At 39.5% G+C, this 25,941-nt stretch overlaps 1 protein-coding gene and 1 non-coding gene across 2 annotated transcripts in view; both read left to right on the top strand.

The window, feature by feature from the left end:
• Nucleotides 1-25,941, top strand: part of Sesn (Sestrin) — a 228,774-nt gene that overhangs the window by 33,782 nt on the left and 169,051 nt on the right. The window lies entirely within an intron of this gene.
• Nucleotides 7,840-7,913, top strand: TRNAS-GGA (transfer RNA serine (anticodon GGA)). Its single transcript has one exon. It is a non-coding gene; the product is annotated as a tRNA-Ser (tRNA).

Raw genomic sequence — 25,941 nt, 5'->3', positions numbered from 1 at the left:
AGCACTCGTCCGGCAATCGAGGGACCCGGGTTCGACTCCCGGTAGAGGCAGAGATGAGTTTTTTCCTTCCTTAAAAAATTAACATCTCAAATAATAAATATCTTCACAACATCCAGTCTTCTGTATATCTTGTATTAACAAGTGGAGAGCGACATTCATGTCACTATTGCTAAAACTAGATAAAAATACTAAAAAATAGGAAATGAGAAACGTTAACAGGAAATTAAAATAACGTAAAATATATTACAATACGAAATATACGTAACCGATTACACGAAAAAATTAAGTAAAATAAAATGCTCAACACTAAATCACGAAGAAGAAACTATATATGTATATAAAGAATACAAAAAAAAAAGTCACACACACACAAAAAAGAAGTATTAAGCTAAAAAGTACAACTTATACTTATTGGAATTAGCTAACTATCTCTATCCACTAACACTAAAACAATAGGGCCAAATGGAAAAAACAAAAATTACAGAGAGTACCCGGGAAAAAGTATATACCGTTTGCGAACACTAACGTCCAAAAACCCCACGAATTTTTATCAAAGAAGCGGGGAAAACACAAACCTGGTGAAAGTAGAATGAAAAATGAAATGAGAGCGATAAAAAAAATTTAAGTCGATCGAAATTATACAACAAAAATTAAAAAAATTGAGAGCAATAAAAAAAAACACACTTATCTCGCAAATCCAACGATGATATCCGGTGACAAAATCAAACTATACAGTAAATTAAACACACAATCTGGAAGAATAAAGAAAACACCGCAGAATATGACCCAAAAATAAAAAACACGCAAGTAAAACTCACGAGAACGAAGAATAACACAAAATGGTGCACCGACGGATAATCCTTCTGTAATTCCCCGGCAACGGTTCCGGATAAAACTGCTGCAATCGGTCGGCAAGCGGAGCGCGATAAAAGCACCCATCGCGGCGAAGACGAGAATGAATTTCGAAAAAAATATTATATTATACACACTCAAACATCCAATTTCTTTCCTCATCTCGGTCATTTTTTTTATATTTTATAATTATTTTTTTAAATACGTATCTTAAAGCTATTTTTCTAATAATATATATCTAACGTGTTTTGGTGCCTATTCTCATTCGGCAATGCTCTAAGACCGCCCCTTTTCTGCATTTTCCTTCCACTCAAGTTGTTCGCTCGAAGTGGAAACTTTAGAACCAGATTTCATTTATTTTGGCGTCCTTCCAAAAATTATACTAAGAGAGCAAGTATATGTGCAGTTTTGGGTATGAAACACCTATAGAAATTAAACATTCCAAGAAATCTACGCAGTTGAGTTAAGGTAGTTGGTTTGGGAAAATCTATTATACATTTAATTTTTTGTCTGGAAGAGGTTGAATTCCTTCTTCGGATAGATGGAAACCTAAAAAGTCAATAGTGGATGTGCCAAATGTACACATTTCGAAACATTTATGCAGAAACCATATTCTTGTAATTTTGAAAATAAAGCTTTTAAATGCTCACAATGTTCCTCATTGTCTTTAGATGTATCAACGAAAACTTACACTCCCGGTAAATCTCGAGTGACTTCGTCGATGAAACGTTGAAAAGTTGCGGATGCGTTGAATAAGCCAAATTGTATTCTCGTACTTTTGAACAATCCAAATGGTGTGCATATAGCTGTTGGAATCTGAGCTAGCTGGAATCAGAATAGCTGGAATCTGATGCTAAACCTTTATGAGGGGCGTCAATATGGCTGAAAATTTTTGAACCTTGCAGTGCAGCAGTAAAATCGGCTATGCATGGAATAGGGTATTTATCTTTTAATGTTTGGGCATTTAAAGCAGGATAATCCCCTACAGGTCTCCATTCTAAATTATCCCTTTTTGGAACCATATGAAGTGGTGATGCATAATTACTGCTCGAAGGTCTCAAATGCCCCAATTGCATCATTTATGAAATTCAAAATAATGGAGAAAATCTGCTCCACTAATTGGTGTACTGACATTGGCAATTAGGAAGGTCCAAGTAAATTGTCTTCATATGTAGAAATCAAGAGCGGCAAAAAGAGTTTGCTGTGGAGAATTCCGTTTTTGAAAATTGTCCGCGCTCTCTCTCTCTCTGGAAGTAGCAATTTTTTTTCATTATTCTTGCACATTCACCGCATGTTGAAATTGCACAGTCCATGCAAAAATCAACAGCTTTGTTACCACATTTTGATGTTACCCGACATCAGATTCGTTTATTTATTCATTATTATTATTAATTTTTTTTTTTTGATGGCTCACGAACATGTTTAGAGAAACTGCGTTCGAAAAATAGTTCTGGCCTTCTCTGTACTGCTCTGTACAAAATACAGAAAATTTTTTATAGTGAGATCTAGGAAGTTGTGGAAAACGTGGACAGGCCATCCCCGTGATGCAACCTTTACCGAATATTTCCTGGCCATTTGATCGGCTACAACTTCGGCAAACTGTGTTGAATTGTAGTTGAAAAAAATTATGTTGAAATAAAAACAAAAAGACGGAATGGATATCTTATTGTGGATCGAAGTTGCATGAGAAGAGTCTTAACTTTGAAGTGGCTTTAGTCAGGACCGTCTTAAGAGCATCATGGGCCCCCGGGCCAAGTGATGTTTTTGAGGCCCTACCTGGAAAATTCTTGAAAATTTCAACCACTTCTCATTTTTGTGAGGCTCCTCTCCTTTCGAGGCTCCCGGGCCGTACCACGACCACCTAGATAACACCTAGATCGCCGGAAAAACGCGCACCAATAAATATGTCGCGTATGCGCATTACATCGAGTTCCGAAGTCACGATCGGGTGTGACGATTTAGTGACGTAATAGTAATCTTAGCCAATGAGGCGCATCCCATGTTAAAAATCCTATGTACAGTATGGAATTACGCCGCCGGGACGCTCCTAGAAGTCAAGGCGCACACTTTGAAAAACCCTATCATATCACATCACTGGATTTGATGGTTCACATTAATGATACATTTATTTAATTATCATCTGAGGTGGTGGAGATTAAATTAATCCATTAGATCATGGGTGGCCAACTTCTTTCTATTCGAGGGCCAATAGTAATGTTCAGTTGCTAAATCCACTCCGATGTATATACCACGGTTCAAGCCACGACCACCTAGATAGGTTATATAGGAGGTCGTGGATGGGCCCATGCGTTAAGACGGCACTGGCTTTAGTACGGATAAATCACTGCGTTTTATCTACGGCTTTATTTTTTTTCCGAAAGAGGTTTCATTAGTTATAATTACGTTAAAAATTTATTAACAAAAACATATATTTTTTAAATATTTATAGATTGGGTACATGCCAGTACAAAAATTGGCATTTTATCTACAAACCCGTGTTAAACAACACCCCCCACTTCCTCCTTGAGAGCGATTTTATATTGATAAATGAAATTTTCTCATGTGAGTTATACTTGTATATACCGCTGCGCTGCGGACTATACATGGTGCCTTTTTTCCCTCAATCTAGGGAAGTTAGCATCTGCGGATTATAAGCAGCAAAATTCGATAGGTTTTGCTTAATTCTTAATCAAGATTAATGTCGAGGAAATAACTTTACCTACAAAATGACTTTCTTCAAGATAATTAAAATTCTTACAAATCTTATGGAAAACTAATACAACAAAAATTAAAATCGAAAATTTCGCTCGGATCACCAGATTTTCATTTCGATCGAATTTACATTGAGGTTTTTGGCCCTTTTTGAAAGTCAGTTTTGGAAAAAAAATCAAAAATTGAATTTCCAATATACGTTCCTCATTAGTTTCTAGAGAAAAGAAAAAACTTTCTCTTCACAAAGCTCACGGGCCAACTTCGAATCCAGATTCAATGTAGAATGGTATAGGCCACCAGGGACCCGGTTAAACAGGGGTCCCAATTAATTGAAAATTTTTGATTATTCTGGATTTTGTAATGTTATTTTTTTGCTTATATTTTTCATATTCGTGTGTGTGTGTGTCGAGCTGGAGAAGTCCGAAATACGCTTGAAAACGTGTACATTTCGGGCTTTTACCAAGCCCTTTGGTAAAAGCTGACATTTAGTAACTGTCATGAAAATGAGTAAAAATGCGAATTTTCTAATTTTCATAAATTTGAAAGCTTGTCATTTATCAATCACAACGATCCTGATGCTAATTAAGATCGTAATTAATTAACTTATTAGTGATTCAAATTCGTGCAAATTACTAAAGGTTTGACAGTAGCAATCTGTAAAACAGTGGTGGCTATGGTTCGACATGCTCGCGTGATATAAATTAGAACTTGTCTTTGAATCACGTCCATTTCTGACATTTGCCAGGAACCGAGCAGTGGGGAGAAGAAAACCAGATGGGAGCCCCAAGGGAAATCTTTCGATACAGTACAGTTCTGTAGAGTATTCTTATGATTACGTTGGTATCCCCACTCTGCACCCAATAATCGTCTGAAATGATCCAGCGTATTGGTCGTTTTTTAAGTAATGTGCGCGTGCTAAAAAAATAAGCTTGCTGGCGAAGCATATTCCTAAAATTTTGAGACCTTTTTTGGCAAACTTAATTCGTTCCCGGTTAATTTTGATAGTGGGACTCTTTTGCCTCTTGTTTTGCCAGAGAAATGATGATTTAGATTGTTCCACTTGTAAATCATTTTGTTGTAACCATTCGGAGATCTGTGTCAACGCAGCGTTGGCAGAGGCTGTAATTTCAGTGGGTTCCTTAGCAGACACCAAGAGAAGGTAATCATCGGCAAAGGCTTAGGCTGTGACCCCCGGGGCGCACTGGAGTCGAAGTAATGACTCGAATGCACTATTCCAAAAAACGGGTCCACTACATGAGCCCTGGGGGGTAACCTTAAACCTACGTCTTGGATGCTGGTGCTGTACTTGTGTTAAGAGTTAAGGTGCGCACCGAGAAAATGTCCTACAAAATTTTTCTTAGCTGAAGAGGAATAGACATTCTTTGGAGGTTATCAGCTATTACCTCATGACGCACACAATTGAAAGTTCTCTTAATACCGAGGGAGATAATGGCTGTGAGTAAATATTCCTTCCTCCTATTCTCAATCTGTTCCATTAGATGATGATGAAGAGCATCATCCGTTGAGCGACCCATACGAAAACCAAATTGAAGAGGATGAAAGAGGCCGCCCCGCTCAACATAGTTAGGAGAATCTTTGCATAAGAAGTTTTTCGAGCACCTTTCCCAAATTGGAGATCAACGTAATGGGACGAAGTATTCAAATTATCGGCTGCCGAATTGTGACTGAAATCTTTTAAGAACTGAGAGTAAAATACTTTTTTAAATTTTTTTTGCCTATAACTCTTTGTGAACCTCTTAAAGCTTTTCCCATCTTTTCTGAATCACCCTGTATTATTCGAAAGATCTCATGTTCCTCAAATAGTGGCTATGCAAGAGATGTCCAGATGGTCGTTTTGGATCGGTATTGATGTACACACTTCTGGAAAAGGGCTTGCTAGATGTTGCTCTGCTATATCTTTTGGTGTGGAGCTGGACTGCACTGGAAGTTGCATCTGCGTTCACCTGGGCCGAAATACTGCCTTATAGGGCATACATACGCCGTAGTAGTTTGCGTGCAGAGCCTATTCCAGGAGCTGGATTTGGTTTGCGTTACTTCTCGTTTGAAGAGTGCTCGAGCCCTTCGAAAGGAGGCCATAGTGTCACGAATATCCTGTCCAGTCCTCTTCATACGGTTTAGTTTTCTCTCGAAGGCCCGTACTTACCCTTTTTTAACGTTTGAGATCCTCCGTCCACCATTTGATACCCCTTGGTTATGAGTGGGTTGTTTTTACAATCTAAGATAGTCTTGCAGTTAATGTTTATTAATTCCAACAGTCTTGTAGCATGCTGCTGTAGCTGATTTTGATCGGTAATCTGTATCAGCTGCTCCTGAAATCTTTAAGTCGTTTTCAAGGGAGTATGCATGAAGTGCTTTAATCTTCTTTGTGTGGTGTGAAAACTTCTATGGTGTGGTTGGTAGAGAGTTAAGCGAATCCTTTCTAATACTGAGACAGATCCCTTCTAATATTGAGACAGATACTTGTGCGTGCTAACTTAGACTTTCTTTTTAAACTGAGCACAACTCAGATCTATCGCCATGAGCAATTTACTACCTAGGGAGTTGTGCCGGAAGCCGATCGTCGCCACATTTTGCACATGTACCAAACAGGACCGGGATTGAACCGTAGGCTACTTTAAAAGTTCGTTAGAGCTGGGCAAATGCCCGAAGTAGGCAAAAAGTCGTCGGGCGACAATGGTTCCTGGGCCCCAACAGTCACTTTTGGAATGTTTACGCTCACTTATGCTGTCCACTTGTTCATTTTTTCTTTCATGTGTTCTTCGGAGGCTTTAGCTAAAAAGTTTTCAACACATGGCCCACTGGCCACATGTGGCCTCCGAAGCTTTTTGCTGTGGTCCGCCAAAGAAAAATCTTACAGTTACAGAATTTATGGAAATGCTTGGAAAACAACTTTTGAAAGAGAAAGGGTATTCGAGAGTATTCATCGAGGGAACTCCACCTGTGATAAGTTTTTATTTTTTATATTGTTCGTTATGGAAAAATTAGATTCGCGCGTGAATGTGAAGTTAAGAACGAAAGAAGTATTGTGCTTGTTTTTGGTATTATTTCAAATCCGTAGACAAGCTATCATTATGGAAGCAGTTATCGATGAAATCAAAAAAATTTGTTTCTATCTTTTTGAGTTGTTTGCCAAATAAAAACTGTGACATCTTTGCAAACTCTTTTACTGAATGCTAAAAAGTTATGATAAAATGATGACAAATATGTGAGATGAATTTTCTTATTTATAGTCATTATCATCATCAAACCGGAGCATTTTTACGAAAAAGTCGGCATAGCAAAAGTTACGTGAAAATACGGGAATGTTCCGGGAAATACAGGACGGTCCCAAGTAGGTCGCACTACTCATACCTCCCAGTTCCACTGCAAAAATGTCCCAAACACAATTCAAGTCCATCCATTTAAGACTGGCACATTCTAAGAGGGAAAGAGAAGATTAATAAAACAGCACCTAACTGAGCGTGTGTAGGGCCTTAATAGGGCCGGATTAAGATGTTTGGAGGCCCTGAAGCACTTGAATAGTTTTGGTGTTCCCCCCTCCCGCTAACGCTTTTATTTTCTTACTTGCAAAGGCTTTGATAATTAATATAGCCGAAGATGATGTTTCTCGCCGCTATTACTACGAGGGTTTTGACAGCTGGAAGATGAATACAGAAAAGAAAATCCAAGTTCCCTTGCGGGGACCCGCGTCCTCTCACTTGCCGGGTTAGCGTACTAGGCCACAAAGCCAACGAATCCTTCTTTGCTTAGAGCTTGTGTGTGCTGAATGGACCGTACATGAACAGCCAGACCTAAGTCAGGCCAAAGCTCACAATTTCTAACACTGCTACCAGATGGAAATTTATCCGAAAATGATGTCACTCTCTGCTACGAAAGTTTTGACAGCAGTCCATGTTGGGTCTGGCCGTCCATGTACGGTCACGTTCAGCACACAAGAGCTGCAAGGAAAGAGGATTCGGTGACTTTGTAGTCTAGTATGCTCACCCGGCAAGTGAGAGGAAGTTGGCTAGTTCCCAGCAAGACCAGTTGAATTTTCTTTCCCGGATTTATCTTACCATCAGACTTTCGTATGGATAGTGGCAACACCTTCTGCTTTAGAAGGTATTGATAGTGGAGAGTGACATCATCCTCGGATAAGTCACCATCTGGTGGCAGGGTTATCAGTTGCGAGCTTTGGCCTGAGTTAGGTCCGACCGTCCATGTACGGTCTCGTTCAGTGCACACGAGCTCCAAGGAAAGATTGAGATAGTCGTTGCCTTTGTAGTCTAGTGGTCCAGGGCGTTCACCTGGAAAGTGAAAAGACGTGGGTTCGATTCCCTGCAAGGGCAGATGAATTTACATATATCTTCGTATCAGCCAGCTGTTAAAAAAACTTCATATGAATAGCAGAAAGTAACATCATCCTCGGATAAAACTAAACTGTCTCACGACGGTCCCGGGCGGTGGATAAGTTCGAGACGCCGCTCGAAGGGGGGGGGGGGGCAGTGCTAAAAAGATAAGGACTCATATGAGGCCTTTCAAAATATTCAGAAGAAAGCACACTTTAAAAGAGCTTCAAAACTTCCCGTAGAGTAGATAACACTGTCTGCTTCCTGTTTTGTAAAAAAAGGAGTAAAAAGGTATTCATACAGGATAGTTCAGACAAGTAGTGTTGATATTGAATCTGACCGACTCTTTTTTTTATCACACAGGATTTCTATCAGTTCCAAAAATTGCATAAAATAAAATGGAACAACTCCTACCCACTGCGCTTGGAACCCACGCTGTTTAAGGAATGACAGTGATTTAGAGAATAATTCTTTAAACCAACTTTGATTGGAAATTCGTTTAAAGATAATTAATAGGAATAAGATTTTTGGCTATTTCAAAAAACATTATCTGGCAAAATTACTATACATTAAATTCAATGAATTTGCCAAGAGAATCATAATCAATGATTTTCAGAATTTGTAAATTATAGTTATTACGATCGATATCACAACTGTATAATAACATATTCTCCAAAATTTTCCAATTGGTTTTGGTTGTTGTCGAGGTGAAAAAAGCCCGAAATGAGCTATAATCACAAAGTTATACTGCCAATTATAATTAAAATATCCGGAACATGTGCACTCGATGGCGTGTGGGAAATTAGAAAAATTCATGAACTTGAATGAATAATTAGTTAATTAATTATGATCTTAATTAGCATCAAGATCGTTGTGATTAATGAATAAAAAGCTTTCAAATTTATGAAAATTAGTGAATTCACAATTTTTTTAGTAATTTTTAGTAATTTGAATGATTAATTAGTTAATTAATTACGATCATAATTAGCATCAGGATCGTTGTGATCGATAAATGACAAGCTTTCAAATTTATGAAAATTAGTAAATTCGCAATTTTACTAATTTTTACGAATTTGAATGACTAATTAGTTAATTAATGACTATATTAATTAGCATCCGGATCGTTATGATTCATAAATGACAAGCTTCCAAATTTATGAAAATTAGAAAATTCGCATTTTTACTAATTTTCATGACAGTTACTAAATGTCAGCTTAAGCCCGAAATGTACACGTTTTCAAGCGTATTTCGGGCTTTTACCAGCTCGACTTGACTCTTCGGGCTTTTACCGTAACATATATATATATATTTTATTTTTTTTCTTTTATATTTATTTCTTTCAGTTCTGATCAATTTCTTTCAGCAATTAAATCTTCATAAAAATGAATTTTCACCATTTGTGAATAACGCACTGATTTATAAAATTCATGAATTATTTATAAATGATGAAAATAATGATAATTACAAGAATTAATGATAATTTATTAATTATAATAAAAAAAAAGGTAAAAAAAATTATAGATTCATCATGGGGTTGGGGCAAGGAAGCATTTTGGTACAACCCCTTGTAATGTTGAAGGAGATTTTAAAAAGGGAAATTTGCGCCCCCTCTGGTCCGGCGCCCCTACGGCCTCGGATGTATAGGAATGAGTGTCATGGTCCCCACAAAGGCAGGGTTGAAGGGCTCCAGCCCAGGAGCCCGGAACGATTATTATTTTTCCGCTATAAATTTACTACAGAAAAGCCAGTGAAAAGTTTGGCCTGGAGCCCACCAGAGACCCCAGCCTAAAGGGCCCTGCTGCAGAAAGTGGGAGTCGTGGTGATTTCCATTTCAAAGCACGGGAATACTCGGGCATAGCTCGGGGCCTCAAGTGCAAAGAAGGCCTCCTATACAGAATCGTCCTTAGGGGTGTGTGACAGGTTCGGTTGCACCGGGTCCCGCACTTACGGTAAATTATTGGCTTTCACCAAATCTCTTAAAATACTTATTGCATTAATTCTTAATTTTCATCAATTTCGGAAGTATTAATTTCACTAATTCTTAATTTTCTTGAATTAAGGAATCTCTCCCCCCCCCCCCCCCCGTATAGCACTGAATTTTTATCAAGTTTCTTTCATCACTTTTGGAAATATTTTTTCCATTTGTCTTGAATTTTTGTTAATTCTGGTATTATTCCTTCCATTAATTCGGAATTTTCATCAATGCTAGATTTTTTTTCTTCCGTTAATTCTAAATTTTAATCAATTCTGGAAGTATTTCTTTAATAAATCCTGGAATTATTTCTTTCGTTAATTCTGAATTTTCATTGGCATTGGAAAAATTATCCCCCACAAAATATATAAAATCGGAGCAAAGGGGATCCTAAACATTTTTGATGTCCCAAAATTGTTATTGTTGAGACGCACTTGGCTCCACAATTTTTTTTGCACCGGGCCCCGCGTGTAGTAAGGGCAGCCCTGCTCTTATGATAATGAGACTTGGTTGTATTTTTCGAGAGCAAGTAATATGATAAATTTGAAAGAAGATAGTTACAGCCAGTTGGGTCTCCAAAAAAATCCCTTTCATGGAGTGGCCCCAAGATGCTGTTAATAGCTGTTAAAAAGACGGCCCTGATATAGCACCTCTGCTAATAAAATCGAGTACTGTGATTTTCAGAAGTATGTAAATTGGTAAGGGCTAGTACTTCCACTCGGGTGTGGTGGCCCTATGGCCTTCCACATCCTGGAACAGGGTCCCTAGGCTGGGACCTTTGGCGGGCCCCCAGAGTTTACTTTTCACGGCCCCTCTTAATAGTAAAAACAAAAAAATAATGAGAATCGTCCCCTAATCGGGCTCCCAAAGCTGGGGCCTTACCCGTGTGGAGGCCATGGGGCCATATGATTTTTTGGGCCCCAAAATATGAGCAATATTTATTCATTGACTAACGAAACATATTAGACCTTAATCGCAGGGGCTCAAAAATTTTGCTTTTTCCGGGGGGCGCATATGTCAGGCCCTGACCTCAGAACCACTTTGCGGGGGCCACACGATGCTGTGTATACTGTCCTATAGTAGGTGAGTATAATACGATTCCAATGCATGAAATACTCATAAAAATGGAGAACAAACCACAAAATTATCCATTCTTATACACACATATAGCGCTTGGAGGAAATCGTTTTTTCTGCCGCTAAATTGCATTAGATACTAAAAATTTTCAAATGAGACCTTCTTAGTAATATAGTTTAACTATCTGCAACATTATTTGGCATTTAAAATTAATTCGAATTTTAGAAAGGCCACCGAAGTTCAGGAAATTCTCATAGAAAAGCATTAGGCACTTGCAATGTTTGTGCTGAATGGAAAACGCGATAAATGCCAGGAAAAGGCAACCTGGAATCATAGGCGGAGATAGACTTGGAAGTCTGGGGACACGATGATGATGATGTCAATTCATATATACATATACATTAGATCAGTCGACTCCACTTTTGACGCTGGGGGAGGGGGGCGTATCTCCACCCATGCCTGGAATCATTTGATCTTTGCCGCGTTGCCGTCTTCACTAGATAAATGATAATAAACCACTCCATGGTCGCCTCCATTCTCTGCTGCTATCGTTCCCTCGCCACGAACATGGTTTTACACATTTTTCTTCTCGACACTTGTTGCCGAAGAATCGATGGTACCAGCAAATATTTTGTGAGTTTCGAGAATTACTTCTATTGCAAGAGTGGTTTCGGTTTCTCGGAAATGGTGATCGACTACGCGAGAGAGTTCGTAGATTCTTTTATGTAGTTTTTCAATTTTCCGGAGGATGTTCTCTTAAATTCTTTCTGCTGCTTTTTCCAGCGTCAACTCGGACACTGCGGCCAAGATGGACTGAACAGACGTAGGTGTAAAAACAGTTCCATCATCAAATTTTCCGGCACGTTTAAAGACTCTGCACGGTGTTTCATGCATCTCAATAACTCGGAGGGTTCGTGGTTCCCTAATTCTTCCCCCGATGAAAGAAATCAGATCTCTGATTGGGACGATTCGACCGAACGATTGATAAGCTCCGTTTTGAGCTTTCCGTATTGATCGCTGACGTCTGGTTTCATCAGCACATCCCTAACTAGAGATGCAATTTCAGAGGGTATAGATGAGAGACTACATAGTTGTACTTGGTGATGGATTCGGTGATTGGCTTTGGAATTGTGAGAGCGAATGTACTCTCGCACATTATGGACCATAGCGCTGGATCTGACCGCAGGAATTTGGACTGCGCTGACCTCTGACATGGTGCAAAATTCCAAAAAAAAAAAATTATTTAAAGTGCTAATGAAAATTAAATTGAGAAATTAGATATTTAAGAGTTATTATTATATTCAAAATAGATTATTATTTTAATTAAATACCCAAAATATACGCATTAAACATTGCTATTACTCCACTTTTTTACGGTAATTGAAAAAAAAAAATTCGGAAGCAGAAAAAAAAAAAGGATCAGTGAGAGTACTTATCTCTTTTAATATTGGGTCCTCCAAATCTATAGCAGTCGGAGATCTTCCCGTCGGCAACAACTGGATTCTTTCTTCATCGTCACATGTAGCGCCTTTCTTAAAGTTAATTTTGGAAGGGACAGCTAATTTTGCTGTTGCTTTTTTTTTTCTTTTCAGTCGGAATCACCATTGAGGCAGGCCATTTTATAAGAAATTTAAACTGGTGGGGCACTCGCGAAGCGGAGTAAGCTCCAGTGTGTTTGTACAAATGGCAATACACATCGTTTCGATGGTAACCAATCACTTTTATTAATTATGATCAAATCAGTGTTGGGGTAATTAATTGACATTAACTACATATTCGTAAAGCATAGCAACACTTTTAAACAAAATCACATTCGAATGCAAGCCGCCGTCACGGACGGTCGCAGGAAATAATCTTCTGACACGGTATATGGTCAACGAGGGTACGTGCCCCTGCGAGTTCATCCGGGAGTAGCGGTACCACACTACCGAATACCCGAAGGGAGACAGCGTGGAGTAGGACGAAGAAGGGCCTCGGGTTGGATCTCGACTGGTTGAGGTTTTACCTGAATGCATTGATTTCTCTTTCAGAAAATAAGTCGAGAGCTTCCTTCCGACGCTTCTGGAACGAGACACAGCAAAGGTTGCGATGGCATTCTGCGGCGAACTTCGACGACCTGGCCTGACCCCCTGCCTAAAATCTTTTTCCCCTACGCTAGTTGCGTTCCCCATAGTGCTCTTTTATTTTGTGTGCTCATGCTGCATTTGGTGCCTTGACGATAGCTTGTCTACAAAGGGTAAGTGCTTTTTGCTTACCGCTTATCTTTGATTATGACGAGATTTTGTCCGCTAATTGGCTCCACCGCAGGAGGCCAACTGCATAGGATTAAAGCGCAAATTGATCTTTTTGACGATGATTCTGATACAGTAGAGTATTTCTGTTTGCTTAAACCAAGGTTAGGGGAATATTTGGATAGACAGAGAAATCTAAGCAGTATAGGTGACGAAAATTGCACCACTGCAGTGGAGTTTGATAAGGTTCTAGAACTATTTGGTGAATATATTTGTTGTGATGAGGACGATGGTGTAGATCTAGTAGACAGTATTGTGCATGCAACAGTAAAATTTTTCTCCGAAATAGAGAGGAACCCATGTCCACATGCTGTAGCGAAAGCTTTCATGAAAGACGAAAAAGAAAACATTCTGAAAATTCAGTATAAAAGTAGTGACAAAGAGCCCTATAGAAATAAGCTCAGAAGTAGCTCTAAAACGGCTCCCGAGGGGGAGACGAGCTCTAATGCTAAGAAAAAGAAAAAGGTGCATAATATTAGTCTTAGCCCTGGGAAAGATAACGAACACGTTGTTGACATGGTGTCCTTCTCTGTTTCGGACTTTAGAAGCGAAGTGGTCCCATCGCCCAACGAAGGAAATAATCTAGACAGCCCAGATGATAATGTAGACTCAGCTCCGCCCCCAAATGCTGAGGGCCAGACATCCAATCAGGAGGAAGAAGACCCCCCTCCCATTTCAAAATAACATTGACGATAACGAGGATGATGATGATGGATTTCAGGAGGTATCCTACCAGCGTAAAAAGAAGAAATATAATATTCCCCCCATAGTTTTGCCCTCTTGGGGAACCAGGTGGCTCTCCAATTTTGGGGAAATGAGAAAATTATGTGAGTTCCCCCCTGAATCGAAAACAGCTGTAAACACGATCACAATTAAAGTTTTCTCAGAAAACGATTACCGATCGGTCACCAAATACTGTAAGGAAAAAGGCTTCAACTTTTACTCTTTCGAATTGAAAGCAGACCGCCACTTAAAGGTGGTAATTAGAGGACTTCCCCCGGGGATAGAGGTAGACGAAATAGCGGAGGACATACTTAGTCAAGAGTTTGAGGTAGTGAAGGTCTCAAACATGAAAAATTACCGAACAGAGCAGAATTATCCCCTTTACCTGGTAGAATTCTCTCTGCAAAATAAGGGAATTTTTAATCTAACCAAAATCGCTGAAATTCCCGTTCACATAGAGCGATATAAAGGAAATAGGAACACCCTTCAATGCAGGTTCTGTTTGCGCCTAGGGCACAGCTCTGTAACGTGCCACGATAAACCGTCCTGTTCATTTTGTGGCGAAAACCATATCACTGGGAAATGCCCAAATAAAGGCGACCGAAGTAAGCGAAAATGCACCCTCTGCGGGTCAGACAAGCACACAGCATTTTTCGGGGGATGCCCCAAAAAGATACAAAGGCAGAGAGCTGAGAATACTGGCAGAGTATTTATCCCCTCCTTGCCATCGATTCTGCAGAAAGACCCCAATTTTGAGCACCGCTCTAGAAAAGAAAATAGAATTCTGGCTGGAGGTCTGACATTTGCGGATATCCTAGCGGGTAAGCAGCCGCAGGACCAAAACATGGACGGCCCTGACCTAGAGTCACATGATAGCTTCCCTTCACTTTATCCGGACGGCCTTGAAACGAGAGTCTAGCAGCGCCGAGAGGGAAATAACAAAGAGTGTCCCGTTCAAACCGGAGCAGACCAAACGTCCCCCCAGTCATGTGAGAGGGAAGAAGCTGGGGATAGGGAAACACCCCTTAGATAAGGGAAATTCGATTCCCGAAAGTGATTACGCCAGCGCACTAGAGAGGGCGCTAGGAGAAAAAATTCTGCACGAAACCAGAGAAGTGTTAGATGACACCCTAAATCAAGTAGAAAATATTAGTAAGCAAGCATCATCATCATCACCATCGAATGAAAAGGTAAACATCCTGGTTGCCGCCTCTCTTTTCCCCGCGGGGGAGGGAACCAATAAGGACGATGCAATAGAAAACCAGGTTTTTTTCTCCCAGGGAAATAAATATTGACAACGAATTTGAAAATCTAGCAAATGCTACATGCAATATTACTTCAATGTTAAAACATGACGACGAGATCAGTCAAAAAATTATTGCCCTATTAAGCGGCCTTAAGGAAGTCATCAATTTATTAAAGAGCAAACAATAGGTACGAACGCTAACAATCTTGGCCTACCCAGGCCCTTAACAATTCTTTCATGGAATGCAGGCAGTATTAAACATAAAATTAGGGAACTCACCGAAACACTATTCGAGCTAGATATCCATGTTGCCCTCATACAGGAAACTTGGCTCTTGCCCAGCGATAAACTGAAAATCAATCGCTACAATTGTGTAAGAATAGATAGAACTCACAATCGTGGAGGAGGGGTATGTGTTTTAATCAGGAATAATATTCCTTTTAAAAAACTAAATATTCCCCAATCCAACACGATGGAAACACTTGTAGTTACAGTCAGAATTAACAACATGGATATAAATATTGTTTCTCTGTACAAGCCACCACGAAATGCAGTAGATTTAAATCACCTCAGGAACATATTTGACCTCAATACACCCACAATTATAGCAGGGGATTTCAATGCGAAGCATGCCAGTTGGCACTCCAATTATAACTGCTCTAGGGGAGTTGCCCTCAACAGATTCTGTCTAAATAATGGAGTAAACATTCACGCCACAGATTACCCAACACACTACCCGGACCACCCATTTCACAGGCCAGATACAATTGATTTTGCAATTAGCAAGAGTATTGATGCATCAATTTCTATACATTCCCCAGCACTTCTGAAGTCTGATCACAACCCCCTCGTAATCAGGATTGACTTCCTATTTGCACTCAGCGTACCCACCATCAGAAAAACCAATTGGGAACTATTTGCCCAGATACTAGAAAACAACCCAACGCTTGAGCTCTCATCCCACTCGATCGAGGAAATCGAAACTAGTGTTGCCCGTATCACAGACGTCATTCAAACTGCACTGGACAGTGCCACTGAGAGAATCAAATCAAACGAACACCAATACGGCCTGTCCAGATTATTACTCAGGAAAATTAGGGAAAAGAATAAGATCAGGAAAAGGTGGCAAAGGCACAGGCAGCCACGGGACAAATTGAAACTTAATCAAATGGAAAGGGAAATTCAAGAGGAGATCCGAGCCTTCACGAACGAACGTTTCACCTCATTTCTAGAATCGCTCGAGATCCAGGATGGCTCCCTCTGGAAAGCCTTGAAAATTTGTAAAAGCAAAAGGGAAATAATTACGAAATTACATAGTGCAAGCAATGGTGTGGTCTTTACCCCTCAGGACATAGCCAATGCTTTTGGTGAAAGCCTGGAAGAACAGTTCTCGCCAAATGGCATCCAGGATATGGCCACTAAGATGGCAAATCGGCAGAAAATTCAAAATTATTTCACACACAATCCACCGGTCACCATGGAAACCGATGAGCTCCCTCTAACAACAATAAGTGAACTCAACGAGGTGATTAACAATCTTAAAATTAAAAAAGCACCCGGGCATGATAACATCTCAAATCAGGCCCTTAAAGCTCTTCCTACTAACATTCGCCTTTCTCTGCTTAATATCTTCAACAGCATGATTCAACTTAACTATTTTCCCAGTTTCTGGAAAAATGCAATAATAAAACCTATCCATAAACCTAACTCGGATCCTCTCTTTCCCCAAAATTTTCGTCCAATATCGCTTCTTTCTAACATGAGTAAACTGTTTGAGCGAATCTATGCTTCTCGCTTTCTCTACTACCTTCACACTAATAATATTATCCGCCCCGAGCAACACGGTTTCCGGGGGGGCCATTCATGCACTACCCAGCTGCTCAGGACCACCGAATTTATCATGGATGCCCTGAACCATAGAGAATATGTTTGTGCCGTCAGCCTCGATGTGGCAAAGGCATTTGACAAAACAAATCACGAAACGTTGCTTGCCAAACTTATGGATTTAAATTTTCCCAGCAAGTTCATATACTTCTTCAAGAGCTACATCGAAAACAGAACTTTTCAAGTAAAAATTGGGGACAAACTCTCTTCCCCTAGACAGATTAGAGCCTCTGTGCCTCAGGGAAGCGTGTTGGGCCCACATTTATTTAACATCTATGTTAACGACTTCCCCGGACCACAGCGTGGGATTATAAGTCAGTATGCAGATGACGTCTTTTTACTAACACACTGTACTGACGTAAACAAAGCATACGAAAATCTCCAAGAGACAATGGAGGACGTTGAAGACTATTGTCAAGAATCTGACATCAAACTAAACAACAACAAATGCAATTTCTTGTGGTACTACAGAAGGAAAAAGCCTCCGGACGGGCCAAATCACCATCTTGAAATAGGGGGCGTAAAATTAAGACCGAAATCTCACCTAAAATATCTTGGGGTAATATTTGATAGCAAAATGAATTTCAAGGCACACGTAGAAGCAGTAAAAGCACAGGCAACCAAAAAACAGAGCATGTTAAATAGGATCTACTTCCCAGGTAGCAAACTGTCCCTCAGAAATAAGATGCTACTTTATAATTCGGTTATACGCCCAACAATTACCTATGCAGCTCCGGTTTGGGCATTTAAGACCAAAAAGAATATCTTGGACCTCCAAATATTTGAAAATAAGAGCTTTCGTAGATTTACGGGGGCTAGATGGTATATGAGGAACGAAGATTTACGCTGCGATCTAAAAATCAATACATTTCTTGATCAAGCACGAAAACTAGCCAAAAGTTGCTATGAAATGATAAAAGAATACGAACACCTTAGAGAAATCCTAAGCTACGATTCCGAAACCATCATAAAACATGGCAGGCCTATGAACATTCTCCACCGTCCCTGGTAGGAGTTTTGTAAAAAGTTGTATATAGTGTAAAAATGTAAATATTTTGACCCTCTTCTCTTATTATCATAATTTTTGTATAATTCGTATATGTGTAAAAATGCACTCCTAGTCAGGGAAACTGCGGAATATCCAATTGGTTGCTAATTGAGAAGCGAACCGATAGATGGCGCCATGAGGGAGAAGGGCTGCGAGCACTCCCTTAGAAATGCAGGAAAACGAAACTGAATTTATCAGCAAATTAGAATGCTGAAATCAAACGCAAACAGGTTATCTCGAATACTCAAGTCCGAATCTCGTCTCGGAAATATTAAGTATTTCTTATGGCTCAATGATAAAGGTGCCTGGGGTTTTTTAGCCGTTAATAAGATCAAACGGCCGTTTTCCCCGGAATTTCCACCCACCCTTGGATGAACTGGTGTAATAATTTCTACAAAACCAAAATCTCGTCATATGTACTAAGTGGTAAAGCATTAAGCACGATTAAATGTGGGCAGTAGCCCTGAAATATTGACTAAATTCCCGATTTTGACATACACACCATTCTACACACACCAGCACGCACACACACTCACACGGACATAATTTTAAATCCCCCCCCTTTTATTTTTCTTGAACCCTATAGGCCACTCCATTGGCCCGCTTGTTAAGTGCAGTAGAACGGCGAACGTGCCGCGGAACCGCCAAAAAACGTTTTATTCAGGTCAGGTCAGGTCGTAAAGCATAGGTGGAGATAGACTTGGAAGTCTGGGGGGGGGGGGGGCACGATGATGATGTCAATTCATATATACATTAGATTAGTCGACTTCACCTTTGATGATGCAATGCCCCCCCCCCCCCCACGTCCCCTTGTATCTCCGCCCATGCGTAAAGGACATCTTTTCATGTTTCTAGTGGGGTTATTCACCTCCATGGTGGCCAGAGATCATTGAAAATTTTCCAGCAAAAATTTTCTTCAAAAGTAGCCAAAAGGCAGCCCAAAAAGTTTGGGCTTGTGCTGCCATCTATGAGTTTGAATATGAACTAAATTTTCGACCATTGTTTCTTTTTTTTCCCCCCGCGTTTCCCTTTGGACTAGAAGTGTGAGAGGGGAAGTGGGGCATAGGGGTCCCTCCAAGATGATCAAAAATTGAAAATATTTTTGCAGAAAAAAAAAGTTCGAAAGAAAATCATGTCAATTCAAACAAATTCTGTCAGGTTAAAATGCTTTTTGAAAATGAGTTACAAAATTTCAATGTAAGGAAATTCTTGTGCCCCCAACATTATAACAATGAGACTATTTCAACTTTTTTTCTGTCTTTGTTTCGAATTTGTAAATAAGTTTGTCGCGACAAAAAAAATTATTTATATAATAATTAATAAAATAATAATAAAAATTATTTATAATTTATTCTCTTTTAAATATTTTAAAAGAGAAAGTTCTCTTTCTCGAACCTCTGGGCAGGCACGTCATTCCAACTTTTTGTGGGGGGGGGGGGGGCGGCAGCAAAGAACATATACTTAACATATGTATATATATATCACCTTATTTTTGTCCATTTTTATTGTATTCTTTTAAATAAATGTTGAAATCATGGTTAACAAATGTTTTAAAATTTGGTGCACCGCAATGAAATCTCACTACGGCACTGTGAAAATAAATTCTGTACAGCAATTGGGGAGGAGGGCTAAAATTGCGAAAATTGGCATGGTGCAGAGGCGTACGTGGAGAGGAACACGGGACACTCATGCCACCAAAGCCCCACCCGAAAATGCTCAAAAATTAAAAATATTTTTAAATAGCTTTGTAAAATAATCAAAACGTCAAAAAAAAAATTTCATACCATCCTAACCAATTCCTGTTAATTTAATATGCTTTTTGAAGGTCAATACAGTAACTGAAAATTCTCTGAAAGAAACTCCTTCTTCAACAACCCCGGCACTGTTCCAGAACCTTTGGCACATTTAGAGATTCCTTAAGTGACACCAGGTCTGTGGCACATTTAGAGATTCCTTAAGTGACACCAGGTCTGTGGCACATTTAGAGATTCCTTAAGTGACATGTGGCTTAGTTTTAGAGCACTTAAGCTCCCGCAGTGCAGTTTTGCCCCACTCAAGTTACCCGCGGTACATTCCCAGATTACCTAAGTGATCCGCGGCATAATTACGGTTCACTTAAGTGGCCCGCGACACATTTCCAGTTCATTTAAAAGATTCCATTCGAGGAACATTTAGAGATGAATGAAGTGGCTCTATAGAGGATTTATCAATAGGAAGAATGTTAGCTCAGGTGCCCCCACAAACAAGGGAAAGGTTTTTCTCGTTTTCAGAACACCGAGTGAGATGTCAATAAGAATATTTCTTATTTTCATAAAGGGTGGTTGATGACGTAAATATCATTCAAAAACCCCCTCCCCCTTTCATCAAGTCAGCAAACCCGACCCTCCGTCAATGCAGATGTAATACTTGATTGACCTCTAACTTTGACATATTTTTTTTTTATGTCAGCAGCCAAAGGTGTTTGTTCTATCAACCCAATTTCGCGGGAAAATCGCCAATCTGGCAACTCCGAGTTCATACGTTTGTGACCAGAGACGTAGTACGCAGGAGAGAACATAAGAGCAGGTGCCCCCTTCCCAAGACGATCAAAAATTAAAAATATTTCCAAATATTTCAGTAAAAAATTAAAATATCGAAAGAACATACTTTTATACCGTATGTTATCTTTATCAATTTCTGTTAATTTAAGATGGTTTTTGAAAGTTAGTAGCTCAAAATTTCTCTGGGAGAGATTGGTTGTGTCCCCTCAAACCCAATTGCCCTCTCGCCCTAAAGGTCGATCTTGCGTACGCCAATGCTCGCGACTAAGGAGTAGGGTATTGTAATGTGGTAGGTTTTTCTCATGGTCTAACCTAGTAACGCAAATTCTACCACAAGTCATACAGCTTAATCATTGTTTAACGCAGCATAACCCTGATGGTCCTTGCACCTATAAAAAACAAACTCCAATCCAATCCGAAGGTGCTTATGCACCCTCGAATGGTTGTTGGCACAAATCGCAGCAAATCCGTCGGAAAAAGTCAGCAAGTCGTTCTCCAAAAACACCCTCTACTGCCTTTGCTATTGCGATTCAACAGCACATTCTACGATCAAAAATGCTTGTTTCGGTGTCATATCACCTCTTAAAGTTTGTTCCATGAATTTAGAATCACCCTGTATATTTGTACAGCGAGAAAGACTTCAATTAACTAGAACCAATTACGCTACCTATCAAATAAAACTGTTACAATTCTTCGATTAAAATTAGCAACGGGATTTTGATTAATGTGCCATATAAAAAAAGCAATATGATATATGATGTAAATTATGAAGTTTGCCTCGAAATTTTAACAGTTTTTATTTGTGCGTGGTAAAACATTGTTAGTAAAACTCGCAAAATGTAGCTATCGCAGGCTTTCTGTGATTACAATCAAAAACAGTATGAAAGTCAAAAACGGTTATAGTTTGCGAGTTTTATTAACAATGTTTTACCGTTGACAAATAATAACTGTTAAAATTTCGAAGCAAACTTGATAATTTAACTAATATTATTACTTATAAAATATTAACTAATATCATGTCATATTGTTTTTTCACGCGGCAGATAAATAAAAATCCGGTTATACTAATTTCAATCGAAGAATTGTAAACAGTTTTATTTGATAGGTGGCGTGAGTGGTTCTAGTTCACACACATTGATGCGTTTCTCACATGTAAGTATAACATTGTACTGTATAATTGTTTTCAATGTTTTCTAGAAGGCATATTTTTGCTGATGAAATTTAATCTTTACTCGTTTATTGGTTATGGAAAAAAGTGCCTAATAAATTTTTTCGCGCTATTTTTTCATGGTAAATAAGTTTAGTCTGAGAATGCGTCCATGTACGTAGAGATTTTTTGCTGCACAAAAAAAAAATTCCCAATATTGTATAAGGCAGCATGTTATTTTATCATTCCGTGCAGAAATCGAAATTTTGTGAGCAAAGAAACAGGTTTATGCAGGTGTAATAAAAGGCAATGTGCCCCCTATCTGGAAAAAAAAAATTAAAGGGCAATTTTTCATGTAAGAATAACATTTTCCCTTTTTATTGCGAGCATCTCGGTGCTCATCATTCCCCCCACCATTCTGGAGCTGAGCCCATCCCCAAGACTGAGATCTTTTTTGGGGTCTCCACTATAATAAATTCATAATGTAGAAAAAAAGCAAAGCTAGCGTGCTAGAGCCCTGCCAGCCCTACCCTTGTAGGGATCATAGTGCTCGCTTAAACCATTGAGGATAGATGCTTGATTTCATACTCAAGAGACACCGACAACTCAGATGACAACCCTATGATTCAATGATTAGCATCATGATTATTTTAGCCATTTGTCAGAGTTCTTGTGCGGGTGCTTTTCTTCTGGTGATAGTTATAATTAAAGCTCTCGATCCGTGAATATGCCTCCCAGTAAGTTGACAGGGTTCCAACCTCGTGAATCCCAACCATGAGTTCAACCAGGCGCGGCATAACCCATGGTCCCACATCCCGCAGTAGGCCCCCAGTTCAGACTCTTCACGGGCCTCCTTGTAATATGAATTTGTAGTGTGAAAAACCAAAATAGAATCACATCTGATGAGAATTATATCGGGCCCCCGGGCAGGAGCCCTGCTCAATCAACTCTTTTTGTGGGGCCCATGCAAGGACCTCAGTCCTGCATGGAATAGGAGCTTCCACGATAAGATCTGGCACAATGATTTGACTATAAATATGCAAATTAAGAGATGTTGTCTAAGCCCTCTTTCATTTACTCCTTGGGCTATGATTGTGTTGAAGAAGCAGTAGCGACACGCTTTTTTTTTGAATTAAATGATCAAAAATTTGTTTGAGTTCTGCAGAACAGCCTAATTATCATCAAGTGTTCCGCGGACTAGCCTTAGACCTATCAAGGTTTCCACGCCACGAGAAACTTTGACCTGATTTAGAGAACAGATATAGGTAAACAAAAATGGGTAGTCGGACCATTCCGGAGCCAAACAGCACGACACTAGAGATTCTTCTGTTACGGTGTTGGCTGAAATAGGCATTTATCGGGAGATGAACAAGGAATCCAAATTTGTGCTGGGGAAATCGACTAACGAAAGGAAAGACATTCGGAAAAATGTTGATAGAGAGGGAAAAGATCTTTAACAAAAAAAGAGAAAGAACCTAATTTTTTTTCCCCAAACCAGATTCTCTAGAGCAGCTGTTCTCAACCTTTTTTGACTCGCGGAACCCTTTTTTAGTAAAAAAATTCTATGGCGGAGCCCCGCAAGCCAATTTTTAATTATTCATTAAAGTTACTGATTTATTTTTACTTTTAAAAATATTTATAAAATTTTTTTTAATTTTACTGTTTTTTTTATTTCCCTCGAGTGTCCGCGGAGTCCCTGGAGAGTGTACAAGGAGCACCGATTGAGAACCGCTGCTCTAGAGATAGGTGACACTTTTTGGAAGCGCAAGGAAGGAGGTGTGTTGAGATGAATTAAGTATTGAATAGCAAAGAGTTCAATTACAGCATTTCAACACTGTAAAGTACGTTTACCTGCGCTTATTTATCCACTCGCGCTTTCCCTTCAAAATTATTTCGATGTGTAAAAATTTCCGAGAGAGAAAACATCGTCATAATAAATCTGTCATAAAAAATGCCGCCCCTGTAATCATGCCGCCCTACGCGGTCGCCTCATGCCTGGCGCCGGCCCTGCTTGCAGCATTTAATTGCTCTGCTTCCAAAGCGTCGATGATATCAACACTGTCCCTCGGCGAAACTACAATTTTGGCTGCGAAATCATGATCTGGAACGGTGACAAAAGTTCTGTCGGTGAGGCTGGGACTGAAACTTCTAAGCGGTCTAAACGCGAAGTGATTTGTAGCAGGTAGCAGCATGTCCTTTAGCTAATGGTCAGACGATGATATTGCTTGGACGGTAACATTGTTGTCGGATGCCGCGAGGATTCCATCGGCCATGTCTGCTAGTTTGTCTAGTGTGTTGTCGGAGATAGCTAGTATTCGTTATAATCGAAGTCATAATACGTTTTATGCAAAATATTGTCAATCATTTTTAATTCATTTTGAAATTGCTATATTGTGCATAAAGAGTACGTGTTTCTTTTTTTTTCTCGGCTGGTGAAGGGGAATTATCTCACGGATCGTGAGAACGGAAGTTCGCCCACATGGCCCCCTCGGACATTCCTTGCTTAGATGGACGAGGTCCACTTTTACTCTGAAGGGGTTAGGCCAGTGGTTCTCAGTGGTACTGGGATACTTCAAGGGGGCCACAGAAGAAAATTCAGAAAGGGGGCATGACCGGTGGTTTGGAGGGCTGCAGAGAACTGAGAAGAAAAATTAAGGTGTGAAGAAATAATGCTTTTATATTAGTGATTATACACTTACAGAATCCAACAAAACCACCCACAAAACCAGGGCCGTCTTAGGGCATGGCACCACGTACATTTTGCAGCAGCTTCCGTAGGATGAGGTTTTTCGCAGGCCCCCCGTATAGATTTTTCACAGACCCCTCCTCTATATTAAATAATATGAAAAAAAAAATTGATGAAAACCATATAAGGCCCCGGGCTGCAGCTCTGTCAATCCCACTCTTGTGAGCGGTCATGCCCGGGGGTCTCTTGTCCATAAATGACCCCACCTTATGATATTTTGTATAGTACAATAAATTTTGAAAAAAAGTTGGAAATATGTAGGCTATTTATTTCCGGCTAAGTATGGGACTACCTTAACATCACTTTGTCTAAGGGGCCCATGATGTTGAGACGGTCCTGAATAGAACTCGGATTAGCGGGAAGCTCATTAAATTCTAGGCCACAGTTGTCTGGAGGCCAATCTTATTTGCAAAATTTTCATTCAGCATAAATTCACTGAAAAAATCAATTCAATACGTATAAATGATCTTGCTTCTAGATGAGGGTCGAAGACCCTGGGGAGACACGAGAAAAAAAATATGCTTCAAAGGGGGCCACGGGCAGAAAAAGGTTAAGAAACGCTGGGTTAGGCGATCCAAGTTCTTGGAAACTTTCCGTAACGTAAGGCCCATTCACCACGTTGATTGGCTAAAAGGTCTGCTCCGGGATCATTGTCTTGCAAATTTCGCTTCTCTCGAGTGGGATTCTTGATGAGTTTTGATGAGTCGATGTGCGAAGAAGTAAAAATTAATACTTGAGCAGGACTACGATGTCTTTGATTATGTTGTGTATGTTATATATTATGAAATAGTTAGAAAGACACATCGATGGCACTAGCTGCAGAGAAAATATGGGGTGTGTCTCGTAATATAATCTTTTGTTTTCTTTATAGGGCAACCCGGGGTAGAACGGGGCACCAAGTTGAAAATATGGTTTAAAAATACAAAAGGGTTAAGCAAGAGAGCTACAAATTTTTCTATGGATAAATTATAATTTAATAATCGCAAAAATGCAATGATATTGTAAGAAAACAAAAGAACAATTTTTTTTTTTCAAAAATAGAAAGTTGTGTCATTTGCCCCGTGGTAAGGACAAGTAATTATAAAAATATATAAAACTAGTGGAAATGCAGGAAAATTAGTTTTAACTGACTATAAAGGTTTAACTACAGTTTTCATTGATTGTGTCCGTTTCTTAAGCCTATTCACAAAATGCACACACCACGACAGCCTCATCATCTTCACTGTCTATTCCAGCACAGGAATTGTGTGCCTGTTTTTTGCACATGGAACAAGTGACTCAACCTTCAACTGACTTTGAGTGAAATTCACCGTAATATAAACAGACGGCATTCACAGTCAGAACAATCCTCAGA

Source organism: Pholcus phalangioides, unplaced genomic scaffold, assembly GCF_987345545.1.
Source record: "Pholcus phalangioides strain wild (caught in Gottingen) unplaced genomic scaffold, Ppha-v1.0 ptg000011l_1, whole genome shotgun sequence".
Lineage (NCBI taxonomy): Eukaryota > Metazoa > Arthropoda > Arachnida > Araneae > Pholcidae > Pholcus > Pholcus phalangioides.
The sequence above is the reverse complement of the archived record's forward strand: the minus strand, read 5'-3'. Positions and strand labels throughout refer to the sequence as shown.